The following is a 17,883-nucleotide window of genomic DNA, read 5'->3' on the forward strand; positions in this document are numbered from 1 at the left end:
GCACGGGGGAGGGTGGGGGATGGGGCCAGCCCAAAGGCTGGGTATCCCTGTGGGGACAGACCGGGCTTGACCCGGGCGCAGAAGGCCCCAGAGCGGACACTTCGGGGGAGCAGGAGCCAGGCGGCTCTTCTTTCTCGGGGGCCAAGCAGAGGCCAGGGGACCGCCCCCTCCGCACCCTGACGTCTCCGCTCCTCCCCCCCCCGCTCCGGCTTCTCCCCTAGCCGGGGTCCTGGCCCGGGGCGTCACCCGGCACCACGACGGGCTTGGAGGTCTTGCCCAGGGGCGGCCACGGCGGACCCGGGGAGCGGCTGGGGACGCTCCCGGGTCCTGGCCCCCGGCCCCGCGCGGCTCCGCGGCCGACAGATGGCACGGGCGGGGTGGGGTCGCGGAGGCGGGGGTGGGGGCGCGTCAGATGGCGCCGCCCGGGGCGGACCCCCGCCCGCCGCCAAGGAAGCGCGCGGGGGCCCTGGGCTCTGCGCATCTGGAGGGGCCGCGTGCCCGCTGCGCCGCGCGGGTGGCACGGGAGGTGACACGCTGAGCTGCCACCGCCGGCGCCCGGGGCTGTCCCCACGTGCGCGGGAGGGGCGAGGTGGGAACGGCGCGGGCGGGCGCAGCTGTCTCCCCGCATCTGCGCGGCGGCGGCGGCCCGGAGGCCAATGCGCATGCGCGGCGAGCCCCCCCCCCCCCCGCCGGAGGGACGGGGCGGGGAGGGAGGGGAGGGGACGGAGGGGCGGGGCGCGGTGGCGTGGCGAGGACATGCGCTGGCGTCCCGGGGGCGAGCCGCTCGGCTCCTGCGAACCTCAGCCACCGGCCTCTCCGCCCCCCGGCCCCCCCGGCCCTCACCGGCCGGTCTTCTGCCCCCGCACTCCCCGGCCCACCCGCTGCAGGGTCTGCGCGCCGCCCCACCGGCCTGGCCGCTCCCCAGCCTGGCCCGCGGCGAGGACCGGGGCGGGCTGTGGAAGGGTTTGAGACGACGGGCGGGAAACCCAGAGCGCCCGCCGGAGAGCCTCAGACCTGAAAACAGAAAGTGCGGGCACAAAAGGGGATGGAGGCCCCGTGTTCTCGAGAGCGCTGGGGACTCGCTTGACCGCTCTCTGCTCCGGTCCACACCCGCCGCACTGTACCTCCCGCCCGGGGCTCCTCGTCCGGAGTGGAAAACGCACCTGTGTTCCCGGGGGCTTGTTCCCACCCAGGCTCCCACGCCAAGGCCCGTGCAGGAAAGACACCCCACGGGGAATCGCAGTGTGCATAGGGTGGGCGGGGTGGGCTCCAGGGTCCCAGGGAAGCTTCTGGAAGGTCCAGCTTGGCTCAGCAGGAAGTTCCGGCAGGGAAAGCTTCCAGGAGAGGAGTCAGGGGCCTGCTCAGCGGCCATTCTCCGGGCAGGAAGGAGAGGTGCACAGGCCTGCCTTGTGCGCATGGGGACGCACGCCTGAACCAGGTGGCCCTGGGACGCAAGCCGCTTATACAGTGAGGGGCCCAGCACCCAGACTCACCTCAGTGGGGTGGGGGTTGGCACTATCTCTCAGGGTGTGGGTGTTGGGCACTCCGGGCCCCCCTCAGCTTAGTCCAGGGTGGAAGGCGGGTGTCTGAGGGCCCTGTGGGAAGCAGGGGCAGGAGCAGCAAGCACGTGACTGCAGGGGACCTCCAGGGGGACGAGGGTGGGAGTCCGGATCAGTGGCTTTGCTCCCATGTGGTGACTCTGGGGGCCCAAGGGCGGCAGCCGCCAGCACTCTGGGCAAGGTGCTTGTCTGTGAGCAGCGCTGAGGCCCCCAGTATGGGCGGTGGGGGCCAGGTGGGCACCGGGCAGGGCAGAGCTTGTGGCCGGGTCTCCCTGGGCCTTATCTCCAGCCTCCTCTGCTCCCTGCTGGTGGGGGGATCAGAGGTCACAGGAGCTGGGGGTGGTGGTGATCGGGCAGAGCTCTCTTCCTGCCCAGACCTGTTGGGGAGGTCGGGCCAGCCTCCAGGGTCCCCAGGGTGAAGTAGACCCACCCCTCGCCCTCCTGGCTGTTGTGGGAGGCTCTGTGCTGGGCGCTGTGGACAAGGTGAAGGGGCAAGGAGTGGGGCGGCCATGGGCCAGGGTCTTGGGCGTGGGGCATCTCCAGAGGGGTGGCCCTACCAGGCCCTGGGGGAGATGTTGGCCGTGTCTTTCAGGAGGAGCGCTCCGGAGGGGGTGGGCCTGGGGGGAGCAGGCTCGCTGGGACTCTGGGCAGCCGGGCTTGGGCTGCAGAGGGTCCAGATGGCCTCGGGGCCTCATCTTGGGTCTCCTCCTGAGCAGAGCCTCCTGTGGCCCTTGGCTGGACGGGGACATCTCGGACAAGGCTCCTGGAAAGGGAGCCCAGCTGGGCTTTTCCCATGACCTGAGTGCCGGGGCGTGGGACCACATGGAGACACACCTGGGGGCAAACCACTGCAGTGGGGTCTGGGAGCCGCAGGCGGGGACACCTGGGAAGGGCTCTGGGGTGAGGCCCTCTTAAAAGAAAACCACTTTTGGGACGCCTGGGTGGCTCAGTGGGTTAAGTGGCTGCCTTCGGCTCAGGTCATGATCCCAGCGTCCTGGGATCGAGTCCCACATCAGGCTCCTTGCTCGGCAGGGAGCCTGCTTCTCCCTCTGCCTCTGCCTGCCTCTCTGTCTGCCTGTGCTCGCTCTGTCCCTCTCTCTCTCTCTGACAAAAATAAATAAATAAATAATAAATAAATAAATCTTAAAAAAGGAAAACCACTTTCACCAATACATTTTGTCTTTATTTTAAAGATTTTACTTATTTATTTGACAGAGAGAGATCACAAGTAGGCACAGAGGCAGGCAGAGAGAGAGAGAGGGGGAAGCAGGCCCCTTGCTGTGCAGAGAGCCGGATGTGGGGCTCGATCCCAAACCCGGAGATCATGACCTGAGCCGAAGGCAGAGGCTTTAACCCACGGAGCCCCCCAGGCACTCATCACCAATACGTTTTTATAAAAACAAGTAGGATTTAATTCCAGCCCGCGTTACCCTGTTTCCTCAAAGCAATGTTGTTCAGCTCAGTAGGTCTCTTGGTTAGACCCATTTGCCCACAGTGGAATGTGTTTGTTGCGGATGACATCACAGGGGTCAGGGGTACCAGCAAGGGGGCTCCAAAGCTGAGAGGGACTGTGGGAGGGAGGGAGAGGGTCCAAGGCTGCAGCCAGCCCAGTCTTCTGGCTAGAGGTTCCGCCCCCCCGGGTGGTCTCATTCCACAGGGTCCCTGGAACCACAGGGCGGCTGGGTGGGTCCTTTGCCAGGCTTCCTCAGGTGGGATCTGAAATGACCTCACAGGCGACCCCCAGCCAGAGGCCAGAGGCTCCCCCCCGAGGGGGAAGGCAACGTCCTGGCTGGGTGACCGCAGGGCAGCGCCCCCCATGTTTTCTGACCCTGTCTTTGCCTGCCTCACCCTCCCTCCCTCCCTGCGGAGCGAACTGGAGACTCGGGGCTGGGCTTCAGGCCACTCTGCTGGCCACGAGCAAGGCAGCTGGTTGATGTTGGAAGGTGACATCAGCCCAGGGTTGGGGGCACCCCCAGAGCCTCCTTCCTGCCCTAGCATCCTTGCTAGGGAGACCCCAGACACCGGGGTTCCCAGCTGCAGCCCTACTGGGGGTCCCTCCAGTTGCCCATGTGTGCCCTGCCCCCCCCCGCAGCAGCCAAGCCAGGGACCCCCCAGGCTGTATGGGGCCGGGACCACCAGAGCTGAGGCTGTGGGGTGAGCACGGGGAGGCAAGTAGGAGGGGCTGGGCCCACCAGGCTCTGCTGAGGCCAGACATCAGCAGGAAACTTTCCAACTGAGGACTAAGAGAAGGTCCTAAAAGGTTGGGGTGCGGGCAGGCCACATACAAAGAAGAGAATGAGAAAGGGAGGCACCAGAGGACAGCAGAGCAGCCCTTCATGGCCAGTTTGCGACCAGAAAGCATGCAAAGTCCCCAACAGTCTGCCTGCCTTGTCTTGTCTGAGGGAGTGGGTGCATAGGAAAGGTGACCGGAAGCCTGGAAGGAGAAAGACGTGACTTCCAGGGAAAGGGACAGTCCGGTGCAGGACGGAGGCCTTCGGAAGCAGCCATAGGACAGTGACAGGGTCATCCCAGGACAGGGCACAGATGGCAGATAGTAAGGCCTAGGGAAGCTCACGGGGGCTGCAGACACCAAGTGTGGGATGAGCCACTTCCGGCAAGGACAGAGAAGAGTAAGTGCGCATCGGGGAGGGGGGAGGGGGCCAGGGAGAGTGGGGGCCCCAAGAACCACAGAGTGTCACCTCACGGTGATGACCAGCCGGAGACGGCCGACCACGGATGGAGGTTGGGGGCTGAGAGCCCTATTCTGCGGGAGGGAGGTCCTGGGAATGACCACAGCTGGAAACCAAGAAAGAACCGCATTCGCAGGTTATTCAGAAATACGGAGAAAATGCGCAGGACACGGCTGGCGAGGGCCCCGAGAGCAGGACGCTCACCGGTGGCTGGCGGGAGCGGGACAGCCCAGCCATTTTGGTGGACCGCTGGGCAAATTTCTCACAAAACTAAACACACTCTTCCTGTCCGTAAGACCCAGGAACCCCCCTCCTTGGCATTCACCCAAATCGCGCCCACACGGAAACCTACACACGAGTGTTCACGGAGGCTCTGTTCACAAGCGCCCAGACCTGGACGCCACCGAGACGTCTTTTGGTGGGAAGACAGACACGCGGACTGTGGTCCATCCGGACAGCGCTCAAGGGAAATGAGTTCTCGTGAGGGGAGAGATGTGGGGGCAGACCTAGCGCAGGCCGTAAGGGAACGACGCCAGCCCTGGGGTCCCAGGGCTGGGACTTTCTGGAAAAGGCAGAACCGTGGAGACAGAAGAGTGGTTGCCAGGGGTTGGGGGCAGGGGACAGTCAGAGGGGACAGTAGAGCACAGAGGACTTAGGGCAGGGAGACTGTCCTGTGTGACACCGTCCTGGTGGACACGCGTCCTTACCGGTTTGTCCAACCCCACAGAGGGTCCTCGCTGGAGCGAGCGCTGAGGTCCACCGTGGACGTCGGTAACGGTGATGCGTCACGCGCACACTCGCTCGTCACAGTCACAGAGGCGGCACTCGAACGCCAGGTACGGGAAGGGGGGCGGGTGTGGAAACTGGGCGCTTGACTCAGTCGTCTGTAAATACGGACCCTGAACATGCTAATTCTCTCTCTCTATGAGGTGGGGGCGGGGCCACCCCCTCTGACCGGGCAGGGGGTCTCTCAGGGGTGGGATCCCTTTCCCCAGAGGGACCCAGCAGGACTTCCAGTCCAGGTGGGGCTGGGGGGGCAGGGTGGGCCACGCTGCTCCCTCTTCCCGCTCCCCCTCCTGGTCTCCCCCTCCTGGTCTCCCCTCTCTCTCCGTCCCTCCCCACCTGGCCTCCCTGAGCAGCCACTGCTCATCCCTTCGTTCCTGCTGCAGGAGGCACCCACGGAGTGGCGCTTCTCCATCGCTTCTCTGTCGAGGCTGACTGGCCCCTCCCCCCCAGGTCCGTGGCCTGGCCCGCCATCCTGTACCACCTGGAAAGGGCTTGAGGGGGCACACCCCAGGGGGACCCCTCCAGCAGGAGCAGCCCCCTGTCATCTGGCTGGGCACGGCCTCCTCCTAGGCTCTGCCCCCAGGCCTTTGTTCACCCCCAGCGCCCCTTGGGGACCCTGAACACACCTGCTCACACCGTGGCTGAGGGGGTCTGGCCTGCCCTCCGCAACCCCGCAGGGATTTCCACACATGGAGGGAGGACACCAGACCACCCCGGACCCCTGGGCTGGGGCAAGCCTGGGCGTGGGCCTGGAGGCTCAGGGGTCCCCGAGGCCTGCAATGTCCCTAGTCTGTCCCCAAAGCACCTCCGGCTGACACAGGCCTCTCCACCAGCTGTGCCCATAACCCAGTGTCGGGGGTGGGCAGTTTGGCCCGTGGGCAATGCCGGCCCCTGGCTGTGAGCGAGGGCACGGCTGCTGGGGGCGGGGGGGCGCCCTGATGGGGGGAGCAGCGGTGAAACCCAGCCACTCCCTCTCCTCCGCCGTTCCCACAGCCTCTCCTGGGAGACCCTGGCCCCCAGCAGACAGGCAGGCCCAAGGTCAGGGGTGTCTGAATCGACAGCATCTCTCTGCCCCAGCGCTGGTGTGTCGGGGGGAGGGGCGGATTCGGTTCAATAAGGCCCATCTTGTGAGACTATAAATTTGGCCACTAGCACAGCAAGCGGACGTCGATAATGAACACTGTCCTTCTCAAATTCATCTGGGCCGCAGCGGCGGGGCCCCAGACCCACGGGGGAGGTTGAAACCCCAGGAGGAAGCGGGCCAGGACCGGTGTGTCCCCAGAGTTGGGGCTGCCCCGCCTTTGCTCCCTGGCAAGCAGGTGCAGGCCCGTTGCTCCGAGGGTGGCCGGGTTCGTAGATAAAAACCCCAGAGGCCCGTTATTCCAGACCAACACCAAAACATCTTTACTGTAAGTATTTCCCGTGCTCCGTGTGGGGAGTACACCAGCCATTACTCACTGCCCCCGGCTGAGGTGGGTTTCACTGCAGACCCTGACGTGGAGGGGGTCTGGCGACTGCAGAGCCTGGCAGGGTCCGTGCCGCCCCAGCCCACCCCCCGGCCCTGGTCGTCCCCACCGCCCTCCCACAGCGGGGGCCGGCAGTCTGCTGAGCGCTGGGGGCCCGCCCGGGGCATGGGCTCCCGAGAAACGCAGGCCTGGAGGGCCATCGGCCTCGGTGCGGTCCAGCACTGCTGCGACCGGACTCCCCTGCACGGCCATCCTGTGGCCCCTCCTTGCCTACCCAGACAGAGGAGGCGACACGTGGGAGACCGCTTCCCAGGCTGGTGCTGGTCACTGGCCCCTTTGAGGTGAGTGGGCCCCTCTGCCATGGGGCCTTGGGGGTCTGAGGGGTTCGGGGTCACCCCCTTGCCTCCCTGGCTGAGCCTGGCCAGACCATCTCCCGTGCCCACGGCCGGCCGCGGTCTCCGGGAAGAGCGAGGGAGCTGCCAGGCTCTTCCCCGGCCGGGCCGGCTCCCCACGGCAGCAGGGGCCGAGCCCTGCGAGGCCAGTGGCTAGACCCCGTTCCGGTCCTCCTGGGGTCTGGCCGCCTGCCATGCAGCCTCTAGCCCAGCTAGTGGGCAAACTGGGGCCCAGAACACCAGCAGGGTCAGCCTCAGGCCCCCTCCGCCGGCTGGGCCGCGAGGGCCGACGTTGCCAAGCAGCCTGACCCTGACCGCCCACGGCCCGGCGCCTGCTCCGGTCGCCAGCCAGGCCCGGGCCGTGCTGCTGGGGGATGGCCTGGCTGCCGCCCCTCCTGGCATGTTCCCTGAGTCCTACATGACATCCTCCCCAAACAAACAGTCCTCTTTGGGGCCTCTGGGGTGGGGGGGACTGCACTCAGAAGCCCCCAGCCCAGACCAAGGTGGAGGAGCCTGCCCACCCCGGGTCCATGATTGATGGAGACCTGGGGGTGCGCAGCCAGCCCTCAGCTGGGCAGATGAAGAAGCAGCTGTCAGCCCCCAGTGGGCCCTTGGCAAGCAGGATGGGGGTGCTCCGGGAGCTTCCGGTCTGTCCCTGCCCCCAGCGGGGCCCCACGGGCAGGGCAGTTCTGGCCTGGCAAAAAGGGGTCGTCATGGGGTCCGCATGGGATGGAGCACAGGACAGGGCCCTGGACCCCTTTCCCTGGGTTCCAGTGGCCCTGAGGGGAGGCCAGGGGCTGGGAGAAGAGGGCAGAGGTGCCCCCACCCAGCCTCACAGGGCGATGCTGAGCTCAGTGCGGGCTGACCCAGGGCTTTGGGGACCATCACGAACACTTGGGCCACTGGGAGATTGTGGCCCCTCCCCCGCGCCGCCTCCAGCAAACCCGTCACTCCCGGACCCCCCCACCTGGCCTGGGCCGGGCACCTGCCCCTTTTCAAAGCTTCGTGGAGGGCAGGCTGCTGGGTGGAAGTGCCGGCTGCAGGACAGACGTTATTGGGGGCCCCCGGCCGGGAGACGGGGGCGGGGGGTGCCAGGGGCTCCACGGGAGCCGGGAAGGCGCTGTTCAACAGTTTGGGACCAGGGGAAGCTTCTAGAGCTGGATGGGGATGAAGGTCGCAGGACAAAGCAGGCGTGCTTAGCACCCCTGGATGGCACACTTAAGAAAGGTTAAGACAGGATCTTCTGTCACATCACACGCAGAAACATTTGTTAAGCATAGAGCTGTCCTGGGTTTCACAGCCTCGAGGCCCACCTGTCCCCTGTGGAGCCTGGACTGAGGGGGAGACCCCATGCCCGCGGCTCCTTCCAGGGTTCTCCTGGGGGGGGCGGGCGGTACCCGAGGGCCCTGGGGCCAGGCTGGGGCTGGGACTTCCGAAGGCAGCCTTCCTCGGCCTGAGCTCGGGGGGGTGCTCGGGGCTGTCCCAGGGCCCGCCAGGCTGGAGGATCCGTGTGGGAGCCCAGAGAAGCGGTGCAGGGCCCTGGGGACCAACGGGAACGGGGTGGGGGGCGAGGGCTACGGGGACCTTAGCTGGTTTATCGGAGCTTTCAGCTCTGCCGTCCACGCTCTCCCTTACTGCCCGCTCCCCCCGGGGTGGAGGGCTCCCCAGCCCGGCCCCTGCTGGACCCCCACACAGGCCAGGACTGACCCCAGGCGGGGCTCGTCCCCTGACCCGCGTGGGCCCACATGTGGCTGCAGGGTCATGGCGGCGGAAGGTCTTTGGGCCCAGGGAGGGGACCTTGGCCGGGGACTGGAGACTGAGCATAAAAGGACATTCCGTCCGGGGCTGGCTGCCCTGGGGGTTCCAGCTCCCTGTCTGGAGGGCTGACGAGGCAGGGGCGCCGTCAGCCTCTGCGGCACGCAGCTCTTCCAGGGCCAGAAACTGCTTGTCCTGTCCCCCCAGTTAGAATAGTGGCCCCGTTCCGGGGGGGATTTACTGATTTTCCTCTTTAGAATATTCCCAAACGCCAGTTCACCATCCCACCCCTCCCCCACGCCCCCTGCGCATGTGGGGCTCACCCCTGCCCCCGCCGCATGGGATGTGGAGGAAGGGGCTGGGCCCGCCCCGGGGTGGGGGGTTTCTTGTCAAACTGCAACAAATTGCCCTCAACGGGCCCAGAGAGCTGTGTCTAAGTCTGCCAAGTCGCCCGGATGCTGTGGGACCCTGGACAAGTGTCTGAACCGCTCTAGGCACTGAAGCAGGAGCCTAATTCCAGCCCCACAGACCCGAGAGGCCGAGTCAAGGCCCCAGGACACCTCCCGGCTGCCCCTTCGACCCACAAGGCACGCAGTGTCCAAGCGACCTGACGGCAGCTCTGGCCTTGCCAGGCCCTCCTCCACGGCCCGCGAGCTGGCCGCTCTGCCGCCTCCCGCCCCCACACCAGATGGACGCCAGCTTCTTTGCTCGGCCTGGAGAACTTTTTTTTTTTTTTCCAACTAGGCTCCATGCCCAGCACAGAGCCCAACACGGGTCTTGAACCCATGACCCTGAAATCAAGAGCTGAGCTGAGGACAAGACTGAGACTCGAGACTCGGCCCGTGGAGCCACCCAGGCGCGCAGCTGAGAGAACTCCTACTCATTCCCCCAAACCTTTTGTAGCGCCTCTTCCCGGGCCAGAGCGGGCCTCCCGTCGGGGTGACTGCCCCAGAGGCTGCCCACGTCGCTGCCCCCGGCCCTGTGTGGCCCGGGCCACCCGCATGGGGTGCTTGCTGAGCGGAGAGCCAGGAACCGCACCGAGGGGTGAGTTGCCGGCTGGTTCAGAGTATGCGGTTGGACTGACTCGTGTGCACGAGAAGCACGCAGGCCCAGACGCCGCAAACCGGGAGGGAGCACGTGGGGGCCACTCTACCGCCTCATCCCCACGCCGCCACGTTTTGGCAGCGGGGGTGGGGGGGCTGCAGCACGGTCCCCAGGGAAAACGGAACGGTCAGCTCTGCTCCAGGCTTGGCAGTGGCTTCGCCATCCGGGGTGCCTTGCTCCGGTTCCTGGGAAGACCTGAGATGCCCCCTGGGCAGAGGGAGGGGTATCTGGACCCTGTCCCCCCACCCCCCAGAGCCTGGATGGGCCCCAGCACATGAGAAACTGCGAGACCAGTGGGGTGGGGAGGCTGGGGGTTCTCCTGCTGACCCCGGCTTTGCTCTTAGGGCTGCGCCCGCCTGGTGGCTGCGGGGCCCCGGCCGTGGTCCTGCCGCGGCTCCCTAGGGGGCTGAGGACAGCAGCCGGATGATTCGCTATCGATGAGACACGGGCAGGATGGGGCAGGCCGGCCGCCTGGGTCAGCAGATCCGCCCCGGGCTCAGGACGTGCCTGGCCATTGATCGGATGGATGGACGCTGGCCGGGAGGCGACCTGAGGGAGCTGGGGGACCGCCCTTGCAGCATTATTGGGGTTGTGTACAGATGTAGAGATGAACGTCCCTCCCCGCCCCCATTGTGTTCTGCCGGGCCCACCCTGGGGGCCAGGGGGGCCCCAATGCTGCCCTGTACCTGTGGGGAGAGCCGAGGCCTGCCCAGCCCTGGGAGGCCCAGGAGGTCCCCGGAGCATGGTCTCTGCTGAGCAGGGGGACCCTCACCCCAGCAAGGAATGGGGCTCTGGCCCCTGCACCTGGTGGGTGTGCTGCTGGCCTCTTCTGTGGGGCTCCCCTACCTGAAAGGCCTGACTGCCTCCTGCATTGACGGCCTGGGGCCCCCAAGACCTTCTTAGGTGTGAGGAAGTGCAGATGTCCCCCTTGGAAGCTGCGAGGGAAGGGGACCCGGCTGGGGGGGGGCGGCAGGCGGGGGACGTGTACACCAGGACCAGACAAGGCTACCAGCCAGGCAGGGAGAACCCACAGAGAGACCCAGAAACAGAGCAGGGAGCAGCAGAGATGCCAGGACAGGGAAAGGGTGGGGCTGTGACCTTGGCCCCACGGCTCCTGGGTGCCCCTCAGAGGCGGGTCCGGGCTCTGGTCACCTTGGGCCGGCCCCTGTGCGGCGCCCCTCTCCGACTGGCCGGTCCCCTGCCAGCCCAAGTGATTCCTGGTGATTCACGGCCGCGGTGCTTTGTCCACCAGATTGATCACTGGGGGCAGGTTCGCCCAGTGGGGTCTGGAGGCCTCCGGAGCCCGGCGGCCAGGCCACCCGGAAAACCGCAGGCGGGGCCTTGGCCCCCTGCCCCCACCCACCCTCCTGCCCCAATCTATGCCACTAATGAATTGGGATTTGGTCCACAAAACCACAGCCTGCCGCCACCAGACTTTCTGGCTCCAGGGGCTGGGTGAGTGGTGGGTGCGCAGCAGGAGCCTTGCCCCAGCCCCCCAGAGCACCCGCCCCCGGCCAGGCCCTGTAGGGCTGGGGAGCCACGCCGGCCACTGTCCTGTGTGCTCACGTCTCAGGGCCAAGTCAGGCTTACAGTGGAGACCCCGGAGGACCCTCCCAGCAGCAGGGTCCTGTGCACGTGGCCTCCCGTAGCCAGATCCAGGTTGGTAGGTGGGCCCTGGGCTTTCCCGGGGGTCCTGCCTGCCTGAGACCCAGCCTGAGGGAGGTGGGTGATAGGGGACAGGAGGGCAGCTGGCCTCGCCTCACTGAGAGGACTCAGGGTGGAGGGGGTCAGCTGACAGGTGCACGGTTTTAAGGGATGAGAAAGAGAGAGACGCCAACGTCTCAGAGAATCGATCCAGCCTCCGGCCAGCACAGATCCCACACTAGGCGTAGAGGGTCTCAGCAGCTACTCCTGCACCGGGCCCCTGTCTCTTAGTGGAGAAGGGGTCCGCTCCAAGTGCTCAAGTTCCGGGTCAGCCAGACCCTGCCTGCTGTCCCAGCCCCGGGTCCCTGTGGCCTCCATGGAGTGACGGAGCCCTGGGCCTCTGGCCACCCCTCACGAGGCTGCGTGTGAGGTCCGGGCCCAGCTGCCACCCGCGTGGTGGGAGGAACGCACCTGCCCACCACAGCTGCTGGGCCCATGACCGCAGCCAGCAGCCACAGCCAGCCGTACTGTCAGCAGTGACTCTGACCCTCGGGGCCACAGACCCCAGGCCACGGGCCATCAGCGTGTACCTCCGTCGCCATCACCCAGCCAGCCCCTGTGCCCCTGCAGCAGTTACCACGGGCGCCCCCACCCCCAGCGCTCAGCATTCCCCATCCTGTATATCCCACCTTCCCTGCCCAATCTCTGGGGGCCCCGGGGTCTGTGTATTGGGGGAACTCACGCCCGACTCTGCCGGACGGGGTCCAGGGCTGGGGTCTCCGAGGGGCTCTGGGGTCGGGAGCCCTGGACCGGCCGAGCCCGGGTGCCTGGGCACAGGGGCGGCAGGTGCCAGTCTCAGAAGCAAGCACCGCGCGGTAACGAATGTCCGGTGGGGGGGCGCCGCGGTATTTAACGGAGGCCGTCGGACTGCGCGGCTCAGCCTGTAACCGGCACATTATGAAGCCTAATGGATTTCTGAGGCCAGATTGATTTTTCATTAATTTGGTAAAAATCTCTTTCCTCTCCCCTATAATTCTGTCTTAAAACGCTCCTCCTGACAGCTCGATAAGTCACTCTTGCCTTAATGCACGTCTGGCTCGTTGTGGGGCAGGGAAGGGTAGGGGTGGGGGGAGGCGGGGGAGCGGAGGCGGCTGGGGGGCTGCCAATCATCTCCAGGTAAATCCTGCATTATGTATGGCCCCCAGAGCCCGGCCACCCCGGAGGGCACTCTCCCAGGGCGGGCCTGGGCCTCCGAGCCGCCGCTGACAGTGCCCCCCCCAGGAGGAGCACGAGGGGGACACCCGCTCCCAGAAGGGGTGTCCTGCTGAGTCCCGCCTCCCTGTCCGCGAAGGGCCTGACCGCTTATGGGACCTGCCCAGGACTTCAGACCAGCCTCCTCCTGCCAGCCTGGCCTGGGCCTCTCCATCCTCCAGACAAGCGCAGCGGCCCCAGCTCGCCGCTCAGCAGGGCTCCCATCCTCCTGCTCCCCTGGTCGCTCCCCGCCATCTCCCCTCCACCCCTCAGACCCTCCAGCCTGACTGTCCCTCCTGTTTCCCAAGGTTTCAGGTGACCCTCCCGCCCCAGGCCCCGCCCGTGTCCAGGGCTAGCGGGTCCTGGTTTGAGCTGACCCCATCTCAGACCTGCGTGACCTCCTGGAGTCAGTCTGACCACACCCAGCCCAAGCGTGGGAGGGGAGGGGAGGGGAGGGGAGAGGCAGGGGGCGGGAGGCAGAGGCCCGCCCCACTCTGTTCCTCTGAAGGAACCAGTCTGCTGCCCCCCAGCTCTGCTGGGGTGAGCAAGGAGGGTCCCTCCTCCCTCCCTGGAGCTGACTGAGTCCTCCCAGGCCACGTGTGTGTGTCCGTGTGCACACACGTGCGTGGGCCCGAGCCCGACATGCTATCTGTGGGGCTGCGATGGGGGGGGCTGACCTCCTGAGACGTGGGGAGGAACCCCGTCAGGAGCGTGACTCCTCACGAGGGATTCAGGACTCCCAGGGGCACCGTCCTCCTCCAGCGGGGCTCCCCACAGCCTCTTGTCAGTCTGAACTGAGGCAGGGAAACTGAGGCCCAGATAGTTCCCAGCTGCTTTCTCTGCAGTCTGGGAGAGGGGTGCCCCAGAGCCCTAGGCTCCAGATGGACGGCTCTGCCTTATCCCTCCCTGCCCCGCTGCCCTCAGGGCCTGCGAGGAGGACGCCTCCTGCCCCCCAATCTCGGGCTCCCCGGGGTAGCCGAGGAGCCAGTGAGAGTCCAGGCTCCCTGGAGGAGGTGAGGCTGGGAAGGCAGAGGGACGAGATGGTGGAGGCGGCCGCTTACCAGCGGCAGGAGCAGGGCAAGGAGGGGGAGGGCTTGGGACCCTAAACTGGCCCGGCTCGGGGTCGAGGGTAGGGAGCAGCCTCGTGGGGAGCAGGGCTGGGGCTCGGGGACCCATCCGCGCTAGTGTCAGAGGCCCAGCACAGACGGCCCCTGGCACCTGCCTGGAAGGCACGTGCTCCTGGGGGGCAGGTAGCAGTGGCCCCAGAGGCAAGAGGTCGTCCCCAACTGGTCAAAGCGCTGGGTCTCCTTGGGTCACTGAGAACTCAGGCAAGTCACCATCCTCTCTGTCCTGCTCCCCCTAAGGGACCCTTGGCCCCCAGGGGACTCTGGGAGCCCCGGGGCTGGTGGGTCTGCCCTGCCCCCACCCCAGCAGAGGTAGTTCAGCAGATGCAAGTAGGGGTGGGGCTGGGGGGGCTTCCAGGCTGTCCCCTGGGGACTGTGGCTTCCCGATGGCCCGAATGGTGTGTCCGAGGGCAGTGTCCTGGAGCCCCACTGCCTGTCCCTCGCACCAGGAGGCAGCTGGCCACAGAGAGGCGGCCGTGGGCGGGAGGCCACTCAGGGAGCCTGGACTGAGCCCTTCACCCTGTCTCCTTCTCGGGCTGGGAAATGGAGGCGCCCATGGACAGTAGGGGCAAAACCCAACGCTCTCTGGCCCATGTGCGTTCTTTACCCTGGCCCCGCCCGCCCTGCCCCTGCTAAGACAGCAGCACTGAGCCTGCGCCTCCGCGGGGGGCCCAAGCCCCTCCTGAGGTGTCCCCATCCTTCAGCTGGTGGCCACATGGATCGGTGGAAATTCCTCTCTGCCCCCCCGGAAGCCCCTGTAACACCCCCGCCCACCCCCGTACCACCTCCCCCTGCACCACCTCCCGGCCGCCTGTACCATCTCTCCCCGGCACTACTTCCCCATTCCCGGCTGGCGGCAGCCTCAGCTAGGATACGCTTTTCTGCCCACACCGGCCACCACCTTGCCCTTCAGGGTCTGGACCCATCTGAGGCCCTTCCAGTTAGGGTCTAGGGCCGAGTCCTGCCCTCGGTGGCCGGCTTCCCCTTCAGGCCCCAGCCCAGCTTCTCCAGGACCCGGAGAGCCGCGCGCAGCACTCAGACCTCGACTCAGGCCACGCGGCCCATTAGCCCCCGCGCTGCCCTTCCTCAGATGGTCCCAGATGGCTCTGTTGTCCACGTGGGAGTTTGGTGAGGTCAGCTCGCTGGCCCGCCAGGTAAGGGCACAGACCCCTGGCCACAGAGCAAGAGAGTGAAGCTGGAAGGGTTGGCCACGGGGCTCCATGTGTGGCGGGGGCGCTGCGCTAACCCTGGGTGGCCCCCAGGCCTCACCCCCAACGCACACAGCGTGGCCTGGATCAATGCCATGGCCCAGCCAGAAGGAGGCCCGATCATCAGTGACCTCTCCCCACCCTCGTCCCACTGAGGCCACCGGAACAGCACGGCAGAGACCACGGCAGTCTGCCTGGACCCAGCCTGAAACCGCATGGCCTCCTGGTGGCCAGTCATCGAAGGCTGTGGGACCGCATGCTCTGAGGCCAAGGCCGGCAGGCCGGTGAGGCAGGTGTCTGTGCTGGGGGGGGTCTGTGGCTGCCTCCTTGGCTTGGTCAGTTTCCAGCCAAGCAGCCCCCCGTGCAGGAGCTCAGGCCACTGCCTCAGGATCCCGGAGTCGGGGCGCATTCCAGGCATGGGCTGTGTTTCTCCTGGGAAGCCTGGGTTGAGCCTGCCACGCCGCGCAGGTCATGTCCTAGCCTCCAGAAGGGCACACCAAGGCCCAGAAGTGTGAGGGCACGGGTGAGGTTGCTGCCCTGGCTTCCTGGGGCCATTCTAATAAATGACCATGAACCTGGAGGCTTTACCAGCACGGGAACGTGTTCTCTCCCGTTCTGGGGCCTAAAGTGTGAAGTCAGGGGCCTCAGGGCCCCACAGTCCTGTCCCCCCAGCTTCTGGTGGCCGCGGCCCTGCAGCACCCCCACTCCATACGGGTCCCCCCTTCTGTCTCCTACAGGGACCATGTCACGGGGCTTAGGCCTGCCTGGGTCACCAGGAGGACCTCATACGGAGAGCCTTTCCTCAGTGACACCCGCAAAGACTGTCCAAACAGGTACACGGGTTCTGGGGGGACACGTCTCTCGGGATCACCCTTGAGTCTGCCGCAGTCAGGGAGCAAGTTTGGCTGACGGCAGCTTCTCCAGCAATGGTCCCGTGAGGGGCAGCACCACGGTCACGGGCTCTCCGGACCCTGACTCTGGAGCCCCACCTCCCCCCTGCACCACCTCCGGGCCTGTGAACCGAGCTCTCCCGTTGCTTCTCGCACTCAGCACCTCCCACACACCCTGCTTCTGGAGCCGCAGGGCTCTGGGGACCACCCTGGCTGGCCCCCGCTAGCTGGGTGCGTTCAGGGCGTCTTACCGCCTTACAAACCCACGCTGGGCTCCCCGCGGCCGCCTCTCGCGGCCTTAACTCTGGGGGTCCGGGTCTAAAGGGGCGAGAGTGGGAAGGCCGCCCTCTTGGCAGGGCTCCTCCTGGCTGTGGTATGGCCCAGCTTTGGAGGCTCCGGGACTGACTCTGCCCCTTAGGGGACGGGGGGCTGACTGACGCTGCCCAGGAGGTGCCCACACTGAGCTGGTAGGGGTGGGGTGAGCTGGGACCTGGAGGGGGGTGAGTGGGGAGGGGACAAGGGAGCGTAGGCCAGGGACCCCCACCCCGCGGCCCCCCCAGGCCCCCAACTCTCCAGTGTGGACGGCGGACCCTGCCCCCACTCCGCGTCCATCCCATCCTGCGCCTCCCACGCCGCCAGGGCTCCCTCCTGCTGCGCCACTGCTCACATTAATCTCCGCGAGGCTCACTGCTGACCCAAGCGAAACAGAGTTTGCCTTTCCCCCTCTCGGCAGTCTTCTGTCGGCAAAGCAAAAAGGATCACCATGCTTGCTCACCCCCGGCCTCCCTGCCCAGGGGGGACCACTCTGGGAAATGAGCTGTCCCACGGGGCCCTTCGGGTGCCAGGGAGGGAGGTGGAGTGCCGCCGCTCCCAGAGCCACTCTTGGGTGCTGACCCTCCCTCCCCAGCGGCACACATGAGACACTCCTACCACGTCCCTGAATCTTCCCAGATATTCACGGCGTGTGTGGAAGAGACGGCGTGGTCCCTGCCCGTGGCTTGTCTGTGACAGACGTAGGTGACATGCTTGAGCCGGAAAGCGGGGCTGGAGCCTGCACCACGAGGTGTGGCCCGATCTGAGGACGGCGGAGAGGGCTCCAGCAGGACAGAGAAGGCGGACAGCACAGGCGGAGGGCGTGGGCTGGGAGCGCTGGTGTGGGCCGGGCGGGCACACCTGTGGGTGCGTGGGCAGCCGCTCCACCTGAGAAAGGCCTTGCTCAAGGTGGCTCTCTTGCACGTGACTCCCTCTGGCGCACGCCAGACAGCCCCAGGGCCTCCTGTGTGAACTGCTGAGCGGCCTCGTGCCCAGGCAGGCCTGTGGAGGCTCAGCCTCGGTGTCAGTGCCAAGGCCGCGCGGGGTGGGGTGCGGGTCATGACAGATCACCAGGGCAAAGCTGTGGGTTCTGCTCAGTCCTTGACCTCATTCCCAAGGGCAGGCCTGGGGTTCCACTTGCTCCCAGCTCAGCGGCCTGGGTGGCCTGGGGAGAGGCGGGCGGGGCGGGACCGGGTGGTTAGCTCCTGCCAGGAGGTGCCGGCTGAGCTCTCGGCGGCCCGTGCCACTGCGGCCGGTGTGCGCACCTCGCTCACCGTGTACTTCCCTCTCCGGGAAAGGGGTTTGTCGCAGCCAGCAGAAAGGAGACTCCCCTTGATGCTGCCCCCGCCTGGCCTGGGATGAAGGTGGGCCCGGCACTGCCTCCCTCAGCCGAGAACTTGACCCTAGGAGCACCCAGTCCGGGGGGCAGCAGCTGGGCAGCGGGGCCTCGGACACCACTTTGGAAAGCTCCTGACCCTTCTGATGAGAGGGAGCCTAGTTCCAGCCCCAGCGGCTCTGGCTGTGACGAGCCCCAGGAACGGGGCTGAAGGCCAGAAGGCCGGCACCATGGGCTGTCTGTCTGTGGCGGGGAGCTGCGCCATCCCTGCCGAAGGCCCCCGCCCCAGCAGCCGGTCCCCCAGCCCGTGTGCCCCTCTCGGGTCTGGAGCGGCCGCCGGAGGGAGGGGAGCCGCAGTGCCCTCCT

Source organism: Enhydra lutris, unplaced genomic scaffold (genome assembly GCF_002288905.1).
Source record: "Enhydra lutris kenyoni isolate GAN:26980312 unplaced genomic scaffold, ASM228890v2 scaffoldscaffold14, whole genome shotgun sequence".
Classification (NCBI taxonomy): Eukaryota; Metazoa; Chordata; class Mammalia; order Carnivora; family Mustelidae; genus Enhydra; species Enhydra lutris.